Genomic DNA, 16,685 nt, shown 5'->3' with positions numbered 1-16,685 from the left:
TTAATGCCTTATCTGCAGAGGCGCCGTGGACCCTCCGGGCTGCTCCCTGGCGCTGCCGGCCCCTCCCCCTGTGCAAACGCCAAGGCAGCGGCTCAGGTGAGCCTCGCCCACCCCCACCCCCACCGCGCACACCGGACTCTCCGGGAAGAGGGACCCGATGGTAGGACAGCCGCCTGGCTCTGCAGGACTCGGGCTCTCCGCACCCTCGGAGCCCCGCCCACCGGCCACAGCCCCCCCTGAGGAGGACGGGAGGGGCCCTCTTTCCCCAGCTCTCGCTGCCAGCGCGGGGACGCGGGGCATCCTGACTGCCTTCCAGCTGGAGCCCTGGATCCTGGCAGCAGCCCGCAGCCCTGTCTACGCTGAGCTCGGTGCCGCCTAGACCCTCCGGCCCGAGCTCTGGGCTCTAAATAGGTCCTCAGAGAGCGGGGCCACCGGCGCCCGGTGCCCAGAGCTGCTTCAGGTGGGGCCTCCAGGCTGGGTCCTCATCCCCACGGGCTCTCCTGGGGGCTCAGAGCCATTGCCCTGCCGCCCCCGCCCCTCCCCCGCCCCCCAGCTGGAACCCTCCACCAGCTCCTATGTCTCTACGGGCAAAGGCCTCCGGAGCCTGCAGGTCCTGCCTGCCCTGCCGTGAGCTCTCACCTCGCCCCCCACTCCGGCCGAGGCCCCTACTGCTCCTCCGGCCCTGCCGCCCTCCGGGTGTCCAGGGGGCCATCCTCCCGCTTCGAGCGGGACACAGACTGCGGGTGGCCCTGCTCTCCATCCACAGGAGCATCCTCTCCTGTGACGGACGTGCGGCTTACTTAGCTCTCTGGCTGATTGCCTGGTCCCCCGTTCCCGGCTGCACTCTCCTCTCCCTGTCTCTTCACTCACATTTGCCCTAGCAACTTTTTATTACAAAACAATACATGCTTAGAGTAAGGAAAATTGGAGAGTTTACACCAGGAATTTTCTCACTGTTCTATACAGTTTTATGAATGTGTATGACACCCACTCACCCACTACTTGACATGTCAGTGTCTGTGCATGATTTTTTTTTTTTTTGCGGTACGCGGGCCTCTCACTGCTGTGGCCTCTCCCGCTGCGGAGCACAGGCTCCGGACGCGCAGGCTCAGTGGCCATGGCTCACGGGCCCAGCCGCTCCGCGGCATGTGGGGTCTTCCCGGACCGGGGCACGAACCCGTGTGCCCCGCATCGGCAGGCGGCCTCTCAACCACTGCGCCACCAGGGAAGCCCCTGTGCATGATTTTTACTTAACATCATATCTTGAGAATGTTCCGTTCGTTAAATTAAAACTTTTAAACTAAATTTAGATTCTTCTTTATTTTATTTTATTAGCTCTGTGTTAAACTTTTCTTTCAAACATCATTTTTGATGCGGAACGTCAAGCGTGCTCCGGGTGTCGGGCCTGCTGTCATTTACTACAGAAACTTTCCCTGACGTGGCGCACCTCTGCTGCTTCCGACTTCTCCCTGTTATAAATATCGCTGTGATAACTGTATGTGAACACATGTCTTTTTGTTACTGGTTGACAGGTTGGTGAATTTTCGTAGAGTGGGCACATCCCTGTAACAATCACGCGGATCAAGAGACAGAACATCCCAGAACCCAGAGGCCCTGCCCACCCCACCCCCGGGCGCCGTCTGTCCGTCCACCTGCAGCTCTGAAAGCACAGCTGGGTTTGCTGCTCCGGAGGGCACCTCCCGCTCCCGGCTTCCCGGGCCAAGCGAGGTCCCTGGCTTCTTCGTGCCTCCGCCCCGCTGTCTTCTCGCGGAAAGTGCCTGGTCCGTCAATCTGTCCTCAACCTGCGGGACAGCGTCTGGTTTGTGCCGTTTCCACGAGTGCCGCTCTGAAGCCCGTCCTCGCCTCCCGGTGCACTCGGGACGGTACCGGGGCGGATGACGCCCCCAGGGCGTGCACTTGGCCCAGCCTGAGAAGACGCTGCAAAGCCGCTTCCGAGAGGACTGAGCCAGCTAGCTACCCGCAGGCCGGCCCCCGGGGATGGTCCACACTGTCACCAGTCACCGGCCTCTGGACCTTGTGGCCACAGTGACGCCGCTAAAGGCAGTGCACGGTGGCCTTAACCGGCGTTCCCCCCAGGCCTGTGACACCGCTGTCCTCCCGTGAAACCCATTCAATTGTCCTTTGCTGGTGGGATGCTGGCCCCGTCCCGCTAACCTCGAGGACCTGGTCATGCGCTCTGGGACCCAGAGCTTCCCAAGCGTCTTCCCGCTTAGCCTCTGGCCTCCTGTCCTCTCAGGGTGCCTCTGATGAGAAGAAGCTCCCATTACAATGTTGTCGGATCAGCTCACCTTTAAAAGACCTTGCCCACCTCAAGGTCATGAAGACACCGTCTCACGTTTAATCCAGAAGCTTTAATGTTTTCCTGTGTGTTTAAGTCAATGATCCTCTTGTCACGTGCTGTGTGCGGGCAGCTGTTGGCCAAGAGTCCTTCTTGGGGGTGGGGGTGGGCGGGGGACACGTCCAAACAACCTGTGGCACCTTTTACCCAGACTGTCACCCTTTCTCACTTCCTGCGGAGCTGCCCTTGCCATAAATGTTCGTACCTGTGGTCTGTTTCTTCACTTTCCACCGTGTTCCTTTGGTCTTTCTGTCCACTCTCTTCTCCAGGGCACACAGCCTTCATTCCTGAAGATGTATTCCTGAAGGTCTTACGTCTTCCAAGTGTGTTCTTCAAGGATGCATACTTTGTGGGATAAGCTTGCCAATTTCCACAGAAAACCTGCTGGGATTTTGATTCAAGTGCATTCAGTCTATAGATCAGTTTAAACGGGACCTTAACAATACTGAGTTTTTCAAACCGTAAGCGTAGTACATCCCTCCATTAATGTAGGTCTTCTTTTTCTCAGTAATGTTTTACAGTTTTTGTGGCTTTTTGGCCACTCCACATTGCTTGTGGGATCTTGTAGTTCCCTGAACGGGGCTTGAGCCTGCACCCTCAGCAGTGAAAATGCAGAGTCCTAACCACTGCACCACCAGGGAATTCATTTTATGGCTTTTCTCGTGTGGCGGTCTTGGAGATCTTCCATCACATTTATTCTTGCATTTGGCATTTCTGAACACTCTTGCGAATGGTATTTGTTCTTCATGTTTATCTTTTCATTGTGTATTGCTGGTACACATAACAACACAATTTTCATATCAAACTCTTTCTCTGACATTTTTTTTAATGTGCTGTTGGATTCTGTTTGCTAGTATTTTTTTTCACACACACTGTATTTTATGTTTACAAGAGATGAATCAACTGTCACCAAGCATTGTAAATGGGTGACCACAACTAAAGCAACAGTGATTGCAATTACCAAACACGAAACACACTCACACTATGTTTCTCTGACATGTTTAACCATTGCTTTTAAAAGACATTCTTGGGCTTCCCTGGTGGCGCAGTGGTTGAGAGTCCGCCTGCCGATGCAGGGGACACGGGTTCGTGCCCCGGTCTGGAAAGATTCCACGTGCCGCGGAGCGGCTGGGCCTGTGAGCCATGGCCGCTGAGCCTGCGCGTCCGGAGCCTGTGCTCCACAATGGGAGGGGCCACAGCAGTGAGAGGCCTGCATATGGCAAAAAAAAAAAAAAAAGATATTCTCAATAAAAAAAAATATTTTTTAAAATTTATTTATTTGGCTGTGTCAGGTCTTAGTTGCAACACGCGGACTCTCAGTTGCGGCGTGTGGGATCTAGTTCCCTGACCAGGGATGGAACCCAGGCCTCCTGCATTGGGAGCGCAGAATCGCAGCCACAGAACCACCAGGGAAGGCCCATCAATACAAAGTTATGCCAACTGAGAACGACACTTTTAATTCATCTTTTCCCATCCTTTTACCTTTTCCTCTTCTACTTTTCTCACCTCAGTACGTTGTGTCCAGCACTGCACACAGCTGGTAACAGGAGCAGCCGGCTTCGTTTCCCGTCTTGGGAGAAGTTTTCAGCATTTCCCCACTCGGACCATTGAGTACGGCGGAGGTTTTTGTAGAGACTCTTGTCCGGTTAAGGACGCTGCCTTCTGCTCCGCGCGCGCTCAGAGGCCGCTGCCTTCTGCTCCGCGCGCGCTCAGGGGCCGCTGCCTTCTGCTCCGCGCGCGCTCAGAGGCCGCTGCCTTCTGCTCCGCGCGCGCTCAGAGGCCCTTGCATTTTGCCGTGACAGCTTTGCTGAGGCGGGATTCTCACAAATGACAATTCACTCCCTTTAGTGTATTCACAGCGCTGTGCACCCGTCACAACAGCAGAGGTCAGAGCGTTCCGTCACTCCCAGAAGAAACCCGGCCTTCAGCCGCTCCCCCCGTCACCCTTGAGGGGCCCTTTTTCTTTTAACGGTCAGCTATAAACTCCTTTTCCTTTGTTCTCTTAAGGTGGTGAACATACAGCTTGATTTTTAACTTTGAAACAACCTCGCATTCCTGGGATGACCCCAGGTTTCCCAGGAATTATTTGTACCCCTGGCTGCAGTTTGCCGCAGGTTAGCCCAGAGGTTTCACAGCTACGTTCCTTTCCAGAGGAGTCAGTCCAGAATCCCAGTTGCTCACGGGCTCTGGTTCCTCCACCCCCAGAGCAGACGCGGGTCACAAACCACCCCTTCCTCCTGCCAAGACGAAGACGGGCAGCCTACTCTCCGCACTTTCACCAACCGTGGGGATTCGTGTCCTTAATCTCTGCCAATTTCATAAGCTTTTTAAAATGTGCTTGAAACGGACCAGATGGTTTGTTGACACCTTTATAAAGTGGGTGCCACCCTGATCAATTTCGCATCTTTTCTATCAGGTTCTATCTCAATGGGGCTGAAGGCCAGCTTCCTATTTCTCTTCCAGTTGTGTTAAGAGGACGCCCACCTTTCAAATCCTCGGGAAAAGGAGCCGAGCTGTGCCGTCTCCCTGGGCCGGGCAGGACGGCGCCCGTAAGTCCCGGACAGCAGGGCCTCGGACAGAATTGACTATGCTTGAGTCCTGCCCTCGCGGGCTTCGGGCGACAGGTGGGGGGCCGTGTGGTCCCCTGATCCCCGCAGCAGTCACCTTTGCCTCTCGGGCGCTGTGTCCTCACGGAGGAGCTGATTGCAAGGCCCCAGGTACTGAGTCGAGGTCCCGGGACTCTCAGGACCTTGGCTGCTTCTCCGTCCCGTCCCCGCCTCCCCCCCCACCCCCAGGCTGGATTCACTGCCTTTGGGGCCCAGAGTTGAGCCCACAGCTTGGCGCCAGCCACCCGCAGGACAGCCTCCTGGTCTTTATCTGTGTTTGCTCTGTGTTTGTCTTCTTAAGGGGAAGAGGGAGCAGAGCACTGTCTCTGCAGGAGAGAGACAGAGACAGAGACAGAGAGAGGGAGCTGGTGCGGGCTGTCCAGCCCCTGCACCTGCCGCACTCGCCCATCGCTTTCCGGAAGGGCCGCCCCACGGCCCGCTCTCCAGCAGCAGGACTCCCCAGGGCGCCTGCCGGAGTGCAGCTGGTACCCAGGGATGCTGGCTTTGGACCCTTGCTCACCATGGCCGGCAGAGGCCAGAGTCCCCTGGAGTCCCATTCCCACCTGTTTGTTTACTGCTGGGTTATCTGGAGAACTGATTGTTAGCAACTGGATCTCTGAGGAAATAACCCCAGATAAGCAGGGATGAGATGCAGTGTGGTTCTGCCTTCCTTATGATAACAGCTGCCCTCAGAGCTCAGCGGAGAGAAGTGGGAGGGGCAGGGAGGGTGCCGTGGCTGTCCAGGAGGCCTGGGGAGGGGGTGGTCCGCCTGGGAGCCCCGGGCCCACTGCACAGAGCCCTCCGACTTGTTTTGTGTGGTTGGAAAAAGCAGACAAGGCATTAGCTACAGGGTCTAAAGTTTTGTCAGGTCAGTAGTAACACGTCCACATTTATATTTTTATAGCTTGTGATGATAAAAGCAATACATTTTTGTAATGGAAATGTGCAATGTAATTTGGAAAATGCAGGACAAACACAAGACATGGGTAAAAAGCATTCATGATTTCACCATCCACAGACGGTTGTAAAAAGCTAATTTCGCATTTTTCTTCTGATACGTATGTATGTACGTGTATATATATGTGCATACACACATGTGACACGCATATCCTAATATATATTCACAATCGGCATCATTTTGCATTTTCCAGTTAACATATTGTGTTTTCCCACACTATAAAACACACTGCCCACTAGCCCCCGTGTAGGGACATACTAGAATTTTTATGACCCATCTTTACCAGTAGAACAGGTTTACTCAGGAGCCGCAAAGAATTGCAGTCCTGGCACGCAGGCACGGGGAGCCGGGCCGGCCCGGAGGACACGGGGGAGGCGCGCAGGCACGGGGAGCCGGGCCGGCCCGGAGGACACGGGGGAGGCGCGCAGGCACGGGGAGCCGGGCCGGCCCGGAGGACACGGGGGAGGCGCGCAGGCACGGGAGCCGGGCCGGCCCGGAGGACACGGGGGAGGCGCGCAGGCACGGGGAGCCGGGCCGGCCCGGAGGACACGGGGGAGGCGCGCAGGCACGGGGAGCCGGGCCGGCCCGGAGGACACGGGGGAGGCGCGCAGGCACGGGGAGCCGGGCCGGCCCGGAGGACACGGGGGAGGCGCGCAGGCACGGGGAGCCGGGCCGGCCCGGAGGACACGGGGGAGGCGCGCAGGCACGGGGAGCCGGGCCGGCCCGGAGGACACGGGGGAGGCGCGCAGGCACGGGGAGCCGGGCCGGCCCGGAGGACACGGGGGAGGCGCGCAGGCACGGGGAGCCGGGCCGGCCCGGAGGACACGGGGGAGGCGCGCAGGCACGGGAGCCGGGCCGGCCCGGAGGACACGGGGGAGGCGCGCAGGCACGGGGAGCCGGGCCGGCCCGGAGGACACGGGGGAGGCGCGCAGGCACGGGGAGCCGGGCCGGCCCGGAGGACACGGGGGAGGCGCGCAGGCACGGGAGCCGGGCCGGCCCGGAGGACACGGGGGAGGCGCGCAGGCACGGGGAGCCGGGCCGGCCCGGAGGACACGGGGGAGGCGCGCAGGCACGGGGAGCCGGGCCGGCCCGGAGGACACGGGGGAGGCGCGCAGGCACGGGAGCCGGGCCGGCCCGGAGGACACGGGGGAGGCGCGCAGGCACGGGGAGCCGGGCCGGCCCGGAGGACACGGGGGAGGACCTTCTTTCACAGGAAGCAGGGGAGTTGGGAGGGGCTTCTACACCCAGAGAGCCCATCGGGGGAAACGGGCTGTTCATTGGCTGAGCCGTTGCCGGGCGGGGTGAGGATCTTTCCTCCTCCTGCTGGTGACCGTGAAGGGGCACCATTTCCTGCGGGAATGCAAGGCGGTGGCGTCCTGCTGGCCTCTGTGCCCACTGGCTTCCCTCCTCCCTGCTGGCTCAGGCTCCCTCTGCCGGCTCCCCACCTGCTTGGCCCCCCACCTGGGACAAGGACTTCCCCGGCCTCTCTTAGGGGCTGCGTCACCTTCCACCTGCAGCTGAGGACGTCCGAGCCCTACCCTCTGCAGCCCAGAGAAATGGGCAGACGGTGGGCACAGGGGTGCCGGGGTCCCTTGTGAGAATGTGTATGGGGGTCCTCACGTCCATCCACTTGACCTCCGGGCTTTGGGAGCAGAGGGGTGGCCCGGCCTGCCCTCCCCAGCGAGGCATGAGCGCCCACAGTCACTGCCCCTCCCCCGCTCCCGCTAGCTGCCCAGGTCAAGTTGTTTTTATGCCTGGGCTCGAGATTAACCATCAACCTGAGGCATTGACTTCTCAGCGGCCTCCCAGGCCAGTACTTTTCCAAGAGGCCCTGCACCCCCCAGCGCCCCGCTGCACCCAGTGTCCCTGGGGAAAAATCCTGGAGGGTGGGGCAGTCCAGGAACCCCGCCTCTGCACCTGTGGTCCCTGTGGGGTTCCCTACAGGACCCCCACATGGCACCCCAACTCTCCCAGTTCAGGTCCCTTCTCCCCAAACCCTCTGGCCCCTCAGCTCCCTGCCAGCGCCCTCCCCAGCTCCCCTCAGACCAGTCCAGAGCCTTCACGCCCCTGCGTCTGCCCCTCCCCGCAAAAGTCAGCCCCCCCGTCCTGCATCCCAGCTCCCGGGACACTCAGAACCCTTCCTCGGGCCCCATGGGATGAGCTCAGCAGACCCAGCCCTGGGGCTGCCCATGCCACTCGCCCCTCCTTACAGGGGCCCTGAGTCCCCTGGGAGTAGGGGGCAGGGCTCCTCCCTTAGCACCTGGGGAGACCTGAGGTGCACAGAGGTCACCCAGAGCAGGTCCGGGGGCATCTGCTGTGGAGGGGCGCCCAGGGCCTCCGCCGCGGCCCCCGCAGCGCCCTCTGGGCCAGAGCGTGGGTGCTGGCGGCCTGGGCAGTCGCGCGTGAGCGAGAACCGTGGTTCAGGGGACATGTGGTTTGAGGAGCATTGCTGAGCCTGGACAGGCAGGTGAGGCCCCGGTGCCGCTGCACCTCCAAACAGAGGTGCTCAGGAGGGAATGTAGTTTACAGGGAGCATTTTTATCATGAGAGCAAAGTTCGAGGTTCACCCAAAAGAACAATTTTGGAACCGTTTCCATGTGATCCACAACTCCCTGGGTGCCAGGGCCCGAGAGACAGTCTCCACTGGAAGCCGTGTTGACCTTGGGCCAGAGTGGCCGGTTCGCGGGCTCTCCCAGTGGGTGTGGACTCTGCTGGGGTTCCCATGGCCTCTGTAACAGACGGGCGCAGCCGAACAAAGGGGTGGCATCCGTGGGGCTACGCTCACCAGTAGGCCTTACGACGCCCGCCAAGAGGTCACCGACAGCCTTCAACACGGCGGCCCCGCCTGGGCAGACGGCCCCATCCCGAGCACCTACTGCGTGCAGATGCCCCTCGGGACGGGCCACTGTGGGGCTGGGCGGAGTGGAGAGGAGCCGGGCGAGGACACCAGGGTCCCCACATTCAAAGATGACCAGGGGAGTCAGGGACGGGGCTGGGCCGGAGAGGCGGGCCGGGGTCAGGCCTGCACGGCAGGCTAACCGCCCGAAGGCGAGAGTCATCAAGCCGGGCAGGTTGGGGGGCCCCTCGAAGCTCCTGGAGATGAGACGGTGCTGGCTGCAGGGGGTGAGTGGAGAGGGCGGGGGCCCCTGCCAGGGGGGTGGCCTGGATGCGTATGCCTAGGGGACACTGGGAGGGACACAGGAGGGGTGCTGCGAAGATGCCACCCCCTAGTACCAGCGCCTCCTGAGGTGGGGGAGGTGACCCACTGCCCTTCCACTGCTGCCACTGGAGGGCAGCCCTGGGGGCTCCTGGGTGCGGACGGGCCGACCTCAGGGATGCCCGTGGTTGGAAGCCAAGAGCGGCTCTGAAGAGGTAACTGAAAAGAGTTAGACAGAGGGAGGCTTCTGAGCAGATCACGTTCCCACTTACACGGTGTGCAGTTTGCAAGAATTCGTGTACAGGAAAGTTAATTCCTTCAGGAGAGCTGCCGGGAAGGGAAGGAGACGTGGAGATAAGCCCAGGCGTAGTCAGCTCACCGGGGGAGCGGAGGTGGGCTCAGGGCCAGGCGGTCAGGCTGGACGCAGGGTTGCGGACACCACTGAAAGCCTGAGGTGGGGGAAGGGAAGCAAACCAAGCTCTGGGGACCCTCCTGAGCGTCAGAGGGCCCCCCGGGCATGGGGCCCCCCAGAGCAGACTCGGGAAATTTGGAGGGGGTGCCGGGGAGAAGGTTCTAGAGCGGGAGGACGGGTGAGGGTGGGCGAGGCTGAGGGTCGAGGTGAGCACAGCCGGCAGGTGGGTGCTGCGGCCGGAGGGCCCAGGGTGCCAGGAGCTGCCCTGGGCTCCCAGGGCTGCAGTGTTGGCCGGGCTGGGCTGGGGTCGGATGTGACACAGGCCCGGGTGTGGTCTTGGCTGGCAGCCGGGGTTCGGAGGGCAAGATCACAGGGCGGCAGTGCCTGAGTCAGCCCTGAACACGTGAGAGGCTGGCAGAAGTGTCAAGGAGCGGGGCCGCCTGACCAGAGTCTTCAGAGCAGGGACAGGTCGGAGGTCGGAGGTCGGAGGAGGGGCCGCACGGGCTGGGGTTTGGGAAAGGCAGGGTCAGTGGTGGCTGGGGAGCAGGGTTGACCCTCCGCCCTGAAGTCCACGGGGCCGGGATAGGGACAGCCTCCCCGGAAAGCCCTTCCCCACCTGAGCGCTCACCTGAGCCAGGAGGGGCCCATCTAACCCTGGGGTCGGGACGCCAGCCTCACTCTCCCGGTCTAGGCCCCACTTCAGGTGGGGAAGCCGGACCCCTCCCCCCTGCCCCTCCCCTCCGTGACCCAGTGGCAGGTGTGGCCTGCCCCCACCCCCCAGCCCTGGGACTCTACCTGGGCGACAGCCACACCCCGTCCCTTTGCTTCCCCTTGCCCCAGGGCGAGGCCCGGGCCCACCACGGACCCTCGGTCACCATGGCTCAGACCCCATCTCGCCTGCCGTGCCCCGCTCAGAGCTCTGGGCCTCTGCCGGCCCAAAGGGCCAAACTGGGCCATCCAGGAGGGCCGTCCCGGGATCCACCTGACCCCCGCCCAGCGCTCCTGTCTGAAGTGCTGACAGGACAAGCCGGTCCCCTTTGCAGGGATGGTCCCCCCACCCCCGCCCCGGCCCTCACGTGCAGGGGAAGGTGTACAGGGTCTTGCTGACATGTCTCTTGCTGTCCAAGAACCCCGAGGGCCCGGAAACATGGGTCCGCGGATGCCTCTACTCTGTGGGGGTCTCCTCCCTGCCCTGATGGAGGGCCCTCAGGCCCCCACCTGCCACGGTGGTCCTGCCAGGGGTGCCGAGGCTCCTCCAGGCCTCCCCTCGCCCCCTCAAACTCCAGACTCTGGCCAGAATCAGATCCCAGGACACGCTGACCCGTCGGAGACGCTGAGCCCTGAGCCGTGCTTTCCCGGGATGCGAGCACGGCAGGTGCGAGGGTCCAGCTCCGACACGGCTGACGGTCTGCCGGCGGCTGGCCGGGCCCTGCGCTGAGACCCGTCGCCGGAGGGTGGAGACACTCCCCCTGGAGGTGACGCCTGGCGGCCTTCTCGGTGTTTGGGACGTGGTGAGACGGCTCCGACGGAACTGCAGAAACCAGCAACGCGGCCGCTCCTGGCGCCTGAGGTCAGGAAGCAGCCCCCGCCTCGGCGCCTGCCCCGCACCTTGGACCCAGCAGGTGCGTCGTCTGTAGCTACAAGTCAGCCTGCTTACCGAGGGGCCGCAGGGCTGCCTGCTCTCTGCACGGCCAGCCCACCCCGCCGGGGTGCTGACCACGGGGGGTCCCGCGGGGAGGGGAGGGCCTTCAGGACGCAGAGCTCAGCCTTCCCACCTGCGGGCCGTCCACTTGCGTACAAGGAGCAGCGGTCGGAGGGACCGTCTACACCAGCCCCTGGGCAACCGCTGCTGGTTTGGCTGACGGCCGGCCTGGAGGGCAGGCGGCCAGAAAATCGGCAGCCAGATGGCCTGGGAGGTGCTTTGCAGACGGACCCACCCAGATGCACAGGGGCCAGAGGATGTTTGCGCCCATGCGTGCTCCCCAGAGCCCAGCAGGAAGGTGGACGACACGCCGCTCTCGGTGGGTGGACAGCCTCTTCCCAGCACCTCTCCTTCCCGGAGGAGCTCAGGTCTGCGAAGGGGAGGCAGAGAAGAGGCTCGGCCTCCCCTCGCCGAGGCCCCACTGGCTGCAGGGCGCCGTCCAGCACCGAGTAACCAGCAGGCCCCCTATGCGGTCTGGAAGGCAGCGGTAACGCGTCCTTGCGGGGCACGTGCGCCCATCAGTCTTCCCTGGCCCAGAGGTGTTCTCACTCCCCCTCCCGTCTACCTGAATGTTTATTCAGAAGATTCTGAAGTGCTTCTCCCTGCGTTTTCAACCCCAAAACTTACTTCACAGCAAAGAATGAGGGATGGCCTCATGCTCACAGGGTCCCTGGGACACGTCCCGTCCCTCAGAAGCAGCTGACCCGAGGGAAAGCAGGACTGCACGCTGAAAGCCCAGCGCTGGCGTGGGGCATAGCCCGGGGCTGGCGTGCTGCCCATCGGTGCCCACCTAGGGGGCCTCTGTCTCCTGGGGCCGTGGGGGGCTTGGGGGTGAGGGTCATGCCCTTGCTGCTGTCCTAGTGTCCCACTTGCAAAATGCTGATCCCAGCCCTGCAGCTGGGAGGGAGCTCCCTGCAGGGACACCAGTGGGGCCGCTGCACTGACCGGGGCCTCTCTGGCTTCTGGGGCCTCCGAGCCACACGGCAGCCGGCTGGAGCGTGGCTCGTGGTCACCAAGGACCCCAGGGCCGGGGGAACCGGCTGCCTGCTCGGTCACCGTGGCAAACACTGCAGGCTGGCGACTGAAAGAGCAGACATCTAAAACGGCAGACATCTACTCTCTCGGTTCTAGAGGCTAGAAGTCCGAGCGCAAGGTGCCAGCCCAGCCGGTTCCTGGTGAGGCCTCTCCCTGGCTGCAGACGCCCTTGTCCCCTGTGTCCTCGCGGGGCAGAGACAGAGCCCCCGGGCCTCCTCTCACAAGGACACTAGTGCTGTGGGATCGAGGCCCCTCCCCATGACCTCATCTAACCGTAATTACCTCCTTAGAGGCCCCATCTCCAAATGCGGCCACACTGGGGGTCAGCCCCCAGTATGTGAGTTTAGGGAGGGACACAATTCAGTCCACGGCAAGGAGTGTGTCTGGAGGCGCTCTCCGAGGTGCCTCCTTGCTTCCCTGGGAAGGTTAGGGGAACGTTTCAGCCCCCGTGCAGGCAGGACTCCAAAGGGGTGAGCTGCTCAGGAATGAGAGACGTCACCGTGTGGGTCAGGACGGCACAGCTGAGCTGGGGCAGGCGGCGCGGAAGGACCGGCGTGGGGGAAGGACCCCCGTGGGCAGCCAGAGGTCAGCTTCTCTGGCTCTGGCTCTCTTGTTGTCCTGACTGAAGGGGTGTTTCTAATCCTCAGGCCAAGGTGGGTGCTGAGGCCAGGGGCAGGGGGGAGGGGGCGCACGGAGGCGGGACTTTGGACGTCCTGTCGGGAGGGGAGGGTGGCCGTGTGCACGGTGGGGGGAGTGGTGCTGGTGAAAGCATCAGCTTGGGGGGCTAAATTTGGGGAAAGAGAGTTTACAGAGGCCCAAGCAATGAGCAGGCAGGGTGGCCTGGTGGGGAGGCGTTTCCCTCTTCCGAGCACCTTCCTGGGGGCTGGGGGCCTCGCTCCCAGAGAACTGCCACCGGGGCTGGGCCGCATGCACAGTGAGAGGCGGTCACTGAGCCTGGGGGCAGAGCAGGGCTGCTGCCTCCTCCCTGGCGGGGTCAAGTGGAGGGGGGGTCCCTGGGGGACCGGGTGGAGGGACACACCAGAGAAGACCCTGCCTGTGGGGGACTCCCCCAGTGCAGCCAGCTATACCCAGAGGGAGGAGCCTGCGGCCCACGTGAGCAGACCCAAGAATGGCAGGTCCTCTGCCACATGGAAGGCCCCCTGGCGTCCCCCACCGCAAGGGATGGGCCGGGCTGGCTTCTGCTGCCCTCAGGGCCACCAGAGCCCTCCTCGGTCAGCCGCCCTGGCTGGGGGCTCTTTTGGATCTGTGGCTGGAGGGGAAGAGGGTCCCCCCAAGGAGGAGGCAGTTCTCAGAGGAAGGGAGACGGTCCCAGGCCACCTCCATCGGGTGCTAAGGCAGCTGGTCCCCAGTTCCTTTCGGAGTGACATTCCCACAGCTCATGGTCAGTGTGAACATCGATGAAGCAGACAAAACCACCCTTCTCTGCGCAGCCTGTCAGGCGCCAAGACCCCCTGCCCTTTAACAGCCCAGGAAGCACCGGGGTTTCGGTTAATTCCAAGCACGCCTGATGAATGCAGCCTACTCAGGCTGCCCTGCTTCACTGTGATGACCTTCCCCACCCAGGAGGGACCCAGCGATCGCCTTCCAAATCTGGATGCGGTGCTGGGATGAAGTGGGCAGGAGGGGGGATGGGGTGTGGGCAGAGCATGGGCTAGAATCCAGCCTCCCTCAGTCCCAGTCGCCCCTGCCAGGTCCATGGGAGGCTAGCTTAAGGCCCTGGGTGGGGGACAGGGCAGGCGGTGGGTGAGGGTCACTCCCAGACAAGTCCATCCTGGCTGGACCAGGTCACACACTCAGGACGCGCTGCTGACAGTAATGTCTGGATCGGCCAGCAGGGGGCACAAACGCTCAGAGAAACGGAGAGACCCACACTGCAGGCGCCTGCAGAGGGACACAGGCACACACGTGCACACACACGCACACTAGCAGGGCCCCCGAGACTCCCCTGAGATTAAGACTTGCAAATTAGCTGCTGAAAGCACTACAGATGGGAGGTGAAGGCATAAGCCACACGACCGTCCATCCCTAGCCCCCGGCTTTGTGGGACCCGTGGGAGTGAAGCAGTCTGGAAATGGGCACTTACCAGGCTCCATCTGCCCCGAGCTCACAGCCTCAAGAACAGCCGTGTGGAGGCTGAGACGGTGGGCAGGGGGACCAGCCCCTCGAGGGGCCACCTGGGGCTCTCACACAACTTCTCAGTGCTGCTCCTCTGGGGAAAGAGAAAAGGCTTAGACAGAAGTTCTAAAGTCTCATTCAAGTTGAAAACATGTTCATTCTTTAGCGAGGAGCACTGGAGATCATCTTGAAATGGCGTCCAGCTTCTGTCTGTCTGTCTCTCAGACCCACTGCCCGGAAGGAACTGAGGGTGCTCCCGGGGCGGGGCACTTGCCCAGCAGAGGGAAGGGTCAGAGCGGAGGGCCCTGGGAGGCGGGGGGAGGAAGGACACCCCCGAGGGCCTGAGTCAGGAGGCAGCGGGCTCTGCCGCTGCGGGGCGGGAATGACCAGAGGACCGGTATTCGGCGCCCGGCCTGGCCCAGCCTCTCGGGCGGGATGGCTCAGACCCACGCGGGGTCGGCGTGTGCCAGCCTGGGGGCAGTGGGCCGAGGCCCCTCCCAGGCAGGCTGAGGCCCTGACAGGCCCGCGCGTGCCCCGCAGAGACAGACCCTGTGTCCCCAGCCTGGAAGCAACTGCCTGACTTTGGATCTTAACAGTTGAGCTGAGTCGGCATTTGCGGCCGTCCCCTCCTGCAGGGCCTTGAGGCCGGCTGAGACCTGCTCCTGTCCTGGCTGCCCCTGAGGCCGGGGCGCGGCTCTGCCGGGCATCGGGGTCCACGGTCACACGGGGTCCTCCAGGCAGCCGTTTGGGCCAGTCCTCGGTCTGCGGCCCGTGGCCTCCCGCACATGCCCGCAGGCTCCTTCCCACGCTGGCCGCTCCCTGCTCTCAGGCGCAGGAAATCGGGGTGTCCACCACGCAGGCCCTGCGGGCCGTTCCTGCTCTGTGCCCACTCTGCCTGGAATTTGCCTGTGATCAGGGCCAGCACCCATGGGGGCCCGTGAGGACCCCGGGAGCCGCCTCAGTTGGTGGCTGGGGAGGCCCTGCTGCCCCTGCCCTCATTCTGAGAGGCCACCTCCTGGGTGGGGCTCCAGGGCAGATCCGCCAGTGCCTCCCTCTCTGTGGCCCCCCCCAAGGCAAAGGCCCTCCTGCTCCGTGTCCGGGCAGGGCCCAGGCTGGGGGGCAGTTGGAAGGGGCTGGTGGGCCCTCCAGTAGCCCTCAGGACCAGGAGGCGGGGGGAGCGGGGGAGCTGGGCAGGGGCTCTGGGCACAGGCGGGGGAGGGACTGACAGTGGGGGGATTTTCCCTTCACTCTGAGAGACTTGGGGTGCATGTTGCCATCTACTTTAATACATATGTGACACACTGAATGCAGACAGCGGCCAGACGAGCCGTGAAACAGAGCTCGGCCCCGCGGCCTGCGGCTGGAAGCCACCCACCACCTACGACGGGCCCAGCGTCCCTGATTCTATGTCTCCAGCTCAGGACCAACCACAGGGGGCCAGGCGCTCCCCTCACCAACCTCGTGGGATGCCCCCTTCCAGCCCCAGCCCCCAGCCTCCCCGGGCCGCAGCCCCTGTCAGGGCACCTGCGCCCCTTCTCCGCTGGGATGCTCTCGCCCCGCGCCCGCCTGGGAGTGACGTGGCAGGGCCAGCCCCCTGCCCCGCGAGCCCGGAGGGCAAGCCACCCACTGTCTGCTGGGTGGTCTTCACTTGAGTCCACGGTCGGCCTCTTGCCACTTTGGAAGGTGACCCTGCTGACGGGGGCTCTGGGCTCACACAGGTTTTCACGGCCCTGGGAAGCTCTGTTCCCTCCGCACAGAGGCATGGTCCCCAGGGAAAGGCCGAGGGAAGCTGAACCGCGGGGAGGGGCTTCCGGGGCCCCCTGCCCTCTGCAGACACGGTCCTGCCGGGGTCCAGCTGGGTGGACCTCAAGGAGCGGGCCTCCCTCCCAGCCCCGCAGGAGCCCCCCCACTCGGCTGGCTCTGCAGCCCGGGAGCTGGGTGAGGGCTGGCGGCTGCATGCGCCTCCGTCACGCGCTTTTGCCACCCGTGTGACATCCTTGGCGTCTGGCCTCGGCCTTCCGAGTTTGCACATCTGCTCCTGTGCCCGTGGGCTGGCCTCCAGGTCCATGACGGCCGCCAAGCTCACGAAGAGCCCCTCGGGGGTGGGGGACACAAGTGGCCGCCCGGCCTCCCAGACCCTCAGGCAGGGCCGTTCGGGGGACCACAGCCTCTCACCCTCGTGCGCATGGACTTCTGGTCGGTCCTGGCCCCCTGGCCCTCCCTCCTGCAACCCCAGTGCTCACGGTCAACTCGGCGTGATCCTCGCAGCCCAGAGCATCCCCCCGCCCCAGAGAAGGTGAGCCCAGCTCCCGAGAGCGTC

Source organism: Pseudorca crassidens, chromosome 3 (assembly GCF_039906515.1).
Source record: "Pseudorca crassidens isolate mPseCra1 chromosome 3, mPseCra1.hap1, whole genome shotgun sequence".
Classification (NCBI taxonomy): Eukaryota; Metazoa; Chordata; class Mammalia; order Artiodactyla; family Delphinidae; genus Pseudorca; species Pseudorca crassidens.
This window is presented reverse-complemented; position numbering follows the sequence as displayed.